The sequence below is a fragment of the Ailuropoda melanoleuca genome, chromosome 2 (assembly GCF_002007445.2).
Source record: "Ailuropoda melanoleuca isolate Jingjing chromosome 2, ASM200744v2, whole genome shotgun sequence".
Classification (NCBI taxonomy): Eukaryota; Metazoa; Chordata; class Mammalia; order Carnivora; family Ursidae; genus Ailuropoda; species Ailuropoda melanoleuca.
In genome coordinates this window covers 170,636,083-170,644,948 of record NC_048219.1, presented here as the reverse complement: position 1 = coordinate 170,644,948, position 8,866 = coordinate 170,636,083, and positions in this window count along the sequence as shown.

Genomic DNA, 8,866 nt, shown 5'->3' with positions numbered 1-8,866 from the left:
AGTGTGACCACAAAGAATACTAACTGGATGGGATGTCACACAGCACTCTACACATAGCTGGGCATGTGGTGGTCATTCATCTACATCCAGGGCTTCTTCATGGTAAGACAGCTAGATTGGAGAATGTGACTCAGATCAAGAAACGCAAACAAAGCTTCCTGTTCCTTTCCCCTTGAATCGGGTATGCCGGCCACATATCAGTGGGAACCAGATGGCAAAGCTGGAATAGAGAATATAGCTATGAAGATCCATCACCTTTCAAGCCAGTACCCTGCTCCTTTGTGATATACTTTCCAGTGTGTGAAGCCCTGACCATTCAGATAATCAGCAGCTTCTCTAGGTGGACATCTAGAAGGGGCTAGAAAGAGACAGGGGCAGAGTTTCTCCTTTGTAGAGACACTGTAGGAAACATTCAGCCCCATCCCCAGCAGGCTGTTCTTTCCAGCATGAATACGAGCTATTGTATGTTGGAACCAACATAGGATTACCAGGATACTCCAGCATAGACTCCCACAGGAGCACACAACGAATTGATATTAATCATTACACATAGTATCACACATTTGTCCCAAATTAATATAAGATATGGAATTACACCAAGAGGAAAGTATTAACGTTTGCTATTTGTTCAAAAATAGTGCAGGTATCACTTCAAAAACATCTCTTAGAGAGTTTTGTTTTGTTTTAGCTAATGCACTAGCTGTCATGGTAGCCTGATGTGAATAATAGACCAACTTGGGAAATCTCAAGTCTGGTCTCTCCATTAGAAATAACTTTAATATGAGGTTATTAAAAATAATTTCTATTATTAAAACTGTATGATAAAGGCGTGAGGGAGAAATATTCGGTAGAAAATTTAAATTACTCAGACAGGAGCTGTATGTGAATAAAATAATCACTGGTCACGGAAATATAGGTTAAGTGTGTATGTCCTTATAACCATAGCAAACACTGTTACTTGCTCTCCCTACAGCCCTGCCCCATTATCCTGACTAACAGAACTCTGATTTTGTTAGGATGAGCAATAGGCCCAAAGCCAGGGCATGGATCTTGCTAGAGCTAATCCAGTCCCGTGTGCTGGTAACTGGTCTGGGGGCAGGCATGTGACCCAGTTTTGTACAATGATACATGGGAAGTCTTCTGGAGGTGTATGGAGGGGGCAGTTGGGGTTGGAGATGAATGAATGGCATAGGAAAAGAAAGCACTCTGGCTTCCACCAACTTCCGTCTTGTATAAAATGAACTTCTACCAGGATAATGCTTGCAGCTTGGACAGCCATTTTTGTGGCCATGAGGAGACACATCACCAGTATGGTGCCACCAGGCAGGTGGCAGTGTGGAAAGAGGAAAAGCCTGGCACTTAGGACCAAGACCTTGATGAATTAAAAGAGCCTCTGAACCAACTCTGGACCAACCTCAGAATTTCCGTCAAATAAACAATAAACAACTTTATGGTTTAGGGCCCTGTTAGTTGTTAGCAAGTAGTTATGGAGAGATATACATACACAACTGTACACACTTACAGCCAACAGCTATATAATTTGATAGAGAAGTGTCTTTCAATTTATTATTTGTTTCAGAGGAACGAATATGAAATATATTTAGATAATTTGAATGACTGACTTCTCCCACTCAGCCAGGATCAAAACCTTTATTGACTCCTATTTGTAACATTCTCCCCACTTTCAATTAGTAAATGCCTAGTTCAGTCCTATTCCAGTGTTTTTCAACATTGGCATGAATTAGATCACCTGTTAAAATAGAATGCTGGGCCTACCTCCAGAGTTTCTAACTCAGTAGTTCTCAGGTAAAGCCTGAGAATTTGCATTTTTAACACATTCTCAGGTGATGCTGGTGCCGCCGATCTGGGGACCATACTTTGGCTGCACCGCCTAGCCTATGGGCCATCACGCCCTAAGTCAGCCACATCCCCAGTGCCTTCTACTCACTCCTCCACCCCGCATAGTTTAGTCTGAATTTCATTTTCTGACCACAGGATTCCTCTCCATACTTACCAGTAAATTGTTTCAGGCCTCCTCAGTGCTCTCCAAACTGCGGTCCACCACAATCCTGTGAGCCTTAGGTTTGCAGCCTGCCTTGCTTTTACACGCACCATCTGCCCTTCCTAGAGTGTCCCCAAACCTTATCTCATTGAAGCGTCTTTAGGTCTGACACAGTGGGTGGCCTTCCCTCTCTTGACCAAATCATTATTTCTTTCTTTTTATCTCAGAGAAATGAAAATCATGGGACTCCAACATGTAGAAATAGGTTAAAGAGCCTTTTTCTTCTCTCTACTCCCTACCAGGTACAAGTGGGGGATGATGTCCTTTACAACTGTCATTTGCTCCTTTGCTGGCCTTAACATAAACATCTTTAACGCTAAAATTTCCTTGTCCCACAGCTGAATGCTCACTCATTCTGTAGAGGACACAGAAAGGTTACCCAAACTTATAGCTGAGCTGCTGGAAGGAAAACTAGTAACCCTCCCAAGAATGAGCGGCTGCTCTGTCCTTCACATTAATTTCTTCTGGGCAGAAATTATGAGCCCACAGAGACATCTAATCACAACTTTCTCACTTCATTGGTACAAAGAAGCCTGATTTCCATACAAAGGCTCCATAAGCAGGGATTTTGCAGAATACACACAGCCTCCTCCCTTCTCATAGTTATGCTACTTGTCTTTGGGACAGTGGTCACAAACTGGAGTGTGTCTTGCTTAAGAACAACACGCAATGGTCGCACTCAAGTAAGGCCGCCAAGCAGGTTTTCGTCTTCACTCCCCAAGAACTACCTCAATGTTTGAAAAATCCCATTATGGCTCTCAGTCCCCGTGCTGACTTGACCTACCATCAGTGTTTGACATGGTTGATCATTTACTCTCTCTGATATACTTCACTTGCCTTCCAAGGCCTGACACTCTCATGGTTTTCTTCCTATTGAATGTCCATGAACTAACCCTGCTCTGTCTCAGTATCCCTTGCTAGTTCTTCCTCTTCTCCTCTTATAATGTTGACGAGACCCCAAGGATCTGTCCTTGGTTATCTTCTCTATTTACACTCATCTATTCATGATCCCAACCTGTCCCATGACTTTACATGCCACCTATACGTAAGTAACTCCCAAATCTGTGTCACCAGGCAGTCATCTATTCCAAACCTCAGGCTCATCTATGCTATTTCATAGTTACAGTCGAATGGCTAATAGGCAAAGAAATTAACAAGTCCCAAATTTGTCTTTTAACTCCAACATTTCCCACCCCAAAGCTACTCTTTCCACAGAATCTCATTAAAGGGAAACTTTGTCCTTCCACTTGCTCAAATCAAACCCCTTGGAGTCATCCTTGATTTCTCTTTCTTTCACATTCTGCACTCAGGCTCTTAGAAAATTCCATTGGCTCTACCTTCAAAATATTCTTCTGGTTTTGCCAGAAGACAATCTCCACCATTACCACCCTGGGTCTAAGCCACTGCAATCTGTCTTCTGGATTAATGCAGAGCCTCCTGATTGGTCCCCCTTCTGTCTTTGACCTCCTACAAATTATTCTCAGGATGATAGCCAAAGTGATGCTTTCTTTTAAAATGTGAATCATATTGTACCTCCTCTGTGTTAAAAGCCTATTGAGGCTCTCCATTTACTTCAGAGTAAAAGCCAAAGTCCTTACAATGGCCCCAAAAGCCCTATGAAATGTTTCTACCCCCACCTTTGCGTCTCTCTACTACAGCTCTCCCCCATTCTCATCCCACTCTGCTCTGACCACGCTGGCTTCTTGGCTGTATCTTACATCTCCCAGGCACCCCTCCACCTGGGAGCCTCTACTTGGAACACTATTTCCCTAAGTGGTATTTAACCAGTACCTTCACTTCTTTCAAGTCTTTGCTGAAATTACGCTTCTTAATGAAGCCCACGTGTACCATGCTATTTAATACTGTAATCAGCCCTTCTTAGCAATCTCAAGCCTATACTTTGTTTTATTCCACAGCACTTTAATAGTCTAAAATTATATAGTTTGTTCATGTTATACTTATATTTTCCATCTCCCACACTAGAATGAAGGGATCTTCATCTGTTCTAATGTTCTCTAAGCACCTATGACAATGCCTGACACACAACTTTGATCGATATATGTTTTTGATCCCTCTCTTCAAAATTCTGAAAATCTACATTCATTATTATTTCTTGAAGTATAAAAGAAAAGGAAAACCAATGAGTTTCCAAGGAAGTGGGAAGATTACTACTAGGGTGACACCACCTTGGTAGAATCCACCACCAAACCTGTTCCTCATCTTCGCAGGATTAAGAGTGTAGTTTCCAGGCACCATTAGTGATCCTCACACAACCAAGACGACAAGACTAATGATGGAACAAGAATTCCAATTTATAAATCTGAGGTTTAAAATAGAACTACCAAGGATACGAGATCTCCACAGATATAACAGTGAATTCACTTCCTGTGCAAGCTAGATGGAGACAAAATTATCATCAGAAGGCTTGGAGTCAGAACAAGGAAAAGTATTTAGATGATGTGGAAATCTGATGGCCTCATACTCTAATTTTCATCTCCATAGTAAAGCCATATACAATATAGGCTGGTTGAGATGGGCAGGGCACTCTCTTCCTTCTTAATGCCAATCAGTCTCTCCTGATTCATTTTTTCAACATGTTTCTTGAGTGCTTATGACAGCTCATGCAATGTGGGAAGTAAGCACTGAGGATACAAAGCATAATTCTGCTCCCAATTCTGAGATGTGGGGGTTCCCCCACCACCAAGCAAGACTCCAATACCATCTGGTTATCCTATAATTCAACTCAACTCTGACACTGTCTACCCAGAGATAAGATCAGATCCCACAGGTGAAGAGCTCAGTCCTATAAGCCTGCCCCCTCCACTTCAGATACTGATCAAAAGTCCAGGTTGTCACCTGTGCTTCTGACCCACCAGCTTACAGATCAAAGGTCACAACAAACCTTTTTTTGGATTCAATTAATTTGCTAGAGGGGATCACAGAATTCAGAGAAACATTTTGCCTACAGAGTACCAGCTTATTACAGATGGGTATAACTCAGGAGCCAGATGGAAGAGGTGCATAGAGCAGGGTATGGGGAAAGGACACAAAGCTTCCATACCCTCTCCAGTGCAGCATTCACCCCAAATCTCCACTCCGGAAGATCTCTGAACCCCACCATTCTGGGTTTTTATGAAAGCTTCATTGCATAAGAATGAGGGATGAAATCACTGGCCCTTGGTGATTGATTTAACCTCTAGCTCCTCTCTCTTCCCTGGAAATCAGGGATAAGACTTAAAATTTCCAATCTTCTAATCATGGGGTTGGTTCCCCTGACAACCAGCCTCCTTCCTTAGATGGGGGCCAAAAGTTGCCTCATTTGCATAGCAAAAGATGTGCTAGCCCTCCTATTCCTTAGGAAATTCCAAGGGTTATTTACTTATTTGAGACAGAGACAGGGTGCAGGCAAGGGGAGAGGCAGAGGAAGCAGGAGAAAGAGAATCTCAAGCAGACTCCACACTGACTGAGTTCAGAGCCCAACGTGGGGTTTGATCTCATTGCCCTGAGATCCTGACCTGGGCCAAAATCAAGAGTCAGACGCTTAACCAACTGAGCCACTCAGGTGCCCCAAGAAACCCCAAGGGTTTTAAGAGCTCTGTGCCAGAAAGACAAAGACCAAATATATATTAATTATTACAAATCACATTGTCATACAGGGACAAACAAAGAAAAGAACTCTTGTTCCTGCCTTTGAGGAGCTTGCTTTCTAGTAGAGAAGAAAAATAATAAACAAATTAACATATAAAAAACCGAGATGACCACAGTTTGTGTTTATAGCTGTGAATAAAGTAGAGTGATGCATAAAAGCTACTTCAGATAGGGTGGTCATGGAAGACCTCAGTGAAGCCTAAAGGGTGAGCTTTGCTCAGAATCTCCCACCCCACCCTCCCCCCATCTCTGGTAAACACCATCCTGCTCTCTGTTACTATGAGGTCAACTTTTTTCTTCTTTTTAAAAAAAGTCCATATATAAGTGAGATTGTGTGATATTTGTCTCTGTGTCTGGCTTATTTCACTGAACATAATATCCTCCAGGTTCATCCATATCATTGCAAATGGCAGGATTTCCTTCTTTTTTAAGGCTGAATAATACTCCATCGTGTGTGTGTGTGTGTATATATATATACCACATATTCTTTATCCATTTACCCACTGATGAACACTTACGTTATTTCTATATTTTGGCTGTTGAGAATAGCGCCGCAGTGAACATATGAGCACAGAGATCTCTTTGAGATACTGATTTTGTTTCCTTTGGATATACACCCAAAAGTAGAATTGCTGGATCATATGGTAGACCTATTTTTAATTTTTTGAGGGATCTCCACATTGTTTTCCATAATGGCTGTACCAATTTACAGTCTTACCAACAGGGTGCAAATGTTCCCTTTCCTCTATTTTATCTTGAGTCAATTTTAGTACTTAATTTTTCCTTGAAATTGTTCATACATATGTAAATATGTATTAAAATTATCTTGTAATTTATATAAGGGACTACCTACACATTTTAGGGTGCAATGTGTCAAGGCTCTTCTTTCTCTCTGGGGAGGTGGAGTCTTCAAATGCGTATGTGAAGAGCTAGCAGATAGAGGGCTAACAGAACTCTGATTGCCTCCAAAAAACAGTACCCGTGCACAATAAGCAATGGTCACCCAGTTTCTGGTTCCTATGGATCCTGTTATGTCCAAATCAGGGCACGTTGTGCAGGAAGTTTGAACCTTCTTCCTACCTGCTTCCTCAGGGCGGGGCTGCTCTGTTTCAGGAGGTAAAGTGTGTCAATTACAAATTACGATTTACAGAATTTACCACCATGTTAGCAAAAAAATGCCCCCCAGCTGATTATCTATGACGTAGTAAAATTGCGGTAACTGGTTTATAATCCAAACCCAGTTGAAAGAGAAAGCCTTAATGTGGCTGAGTCTACCTGAGCTTGAACCAGGAGGTACAACAGTAACTAAAACTTTGCACTTAACAGAAGTAAGTGAAACCAAAACAGTCCTGGTAGCTTTTATCTCACTCTGTCGAAAACAGCCAGACTGAGAGCTCAGACTATCAATTGCCCATTTGCTTAAATTACTTTCCAACAAACCTTAGTTCGTTTGTATGTCCTTAAATTTTTGTCTATCTGATTATGTCATTTTGACTGGAACTTCAGACGGTATTTTTTTTATGGTGCTAAGATTCTTGAGCCACAGAATTAATCAGAACCAGAGGGTTGCTCAGATCTCAACAAGGCAACATTCAGTAAAACATCTCAATGCCCTCTATTGCCAAGATATAATGGAACACAAAACTTGTAAATATGATTTCAACTTTGAGTCTCTAGCACTCAAAAGACATAGATTTCATGTGAGATAAACTTACTCTTTTCCCACATTGTCTTATCTGTTCCCAGAAAATCAATATAATCTATATAGGAAAAGGTAAATGATGGGTTGTTTTCTCCCCTCCTCTTAATCCATCCTAACCCCATTATTAATCCATTTTTCATTCTTTAAAATGTCCCAAGTTTGTTTTTAAGAAACCATAGTAATACTTTTCAAAAAGAAAGGAATACATTGGCTATCCTTGGATATCATACTCACTTTTTGAAAACTGATTTTTATCAGATTTTTATCCAGTATCTACTGGAGTAGATTAGTGACCATTTATCATAATTGTTTTAAGTGCTTCAAGTGGGACCATGGGCTCCCAGACATTCTGGCTCTCCAGGGCACAGAGAAGTAATATACTCATGAAGTAATAAACCCGTGCTTTTCTAACCCTTTTGAAAGATGTTAGCATCAGCTCCTCACTTCCCCAGCAGTCTGAAAACACTAGTGGTGAAGTTCTAATACATTGGTTCATGAGACATCATTTTTTAATCTATAAATCCTTATTAGGATTCCAACAGGTTTATTTTTAATCTGAATTTCTTAAAAAACAAAGACATTTTCAGATGGTACTAAAAACTTCAAAGGAAGCGTGCTCTTGTAACAGATCATTACCATTTTGAACACCTGCCTTATATTTGGTGCCTTTTAAAAATGTGTAGCAGTACTTCTGTATTTATGAAAGAATTAATCGAATGAATTAGATTCCATTTCTAGGTCGCTCTTACCTGGGATGGTTAGTAAGGTGGCCACTACCTGGGATATGGAGCCCTTCTTACCATATCCCAATCTCTACGGCAGGCCCTGCTCTCCACAGCACCCAGAAGGTGCTTTACTTGCCTCTCCTACACATGAAAGTAATACAGAAACAGTCCATTGAAACAGAGGTAGGCGTAGCTTTAAATTATTCAAGATCTTTATTACTAATGAATGTACTTTTGTGAGGCCTTAAAAAGGGTTGTAGCCTCAATGTCACCGCTTTGCCTGAAATTGCTGGGCAGTCAGAATAAGACATCAACTCTCCATGGGAACGCCACATCTGGAAATCTGTTATTACTCAGCTTTTCCTTCTTTCAAAACTGCTGACCAACCTATACAGGCTGTTTGGCTAACCTGCTTCCCAATAAAGTAAGAAAGGTAAGGAGCTGGCGAGGAGGCAAATAATTTTATTTCTAGCTGCACTGTTGATGGAGTGGAGGCTGGCCCTTCTGCACCTACCTGGGGGCTTTAGGAAGAGCTCAGGGGAGCAGTTCTACACCAAAAGGAGTTCTGATCTGATTGCCTTGCTATAACTTTTCAAAACAAATCTTACTTGAATATATTTGGAAACTTCCTAGTTTGGGGCAAGTCCGGGATTAGCACTATTGCTATCGTATTTTCAAGTAACTAATGTTGTCAGTTTTTGTTTGTAAAACTGTTTGCCATTAATTAAT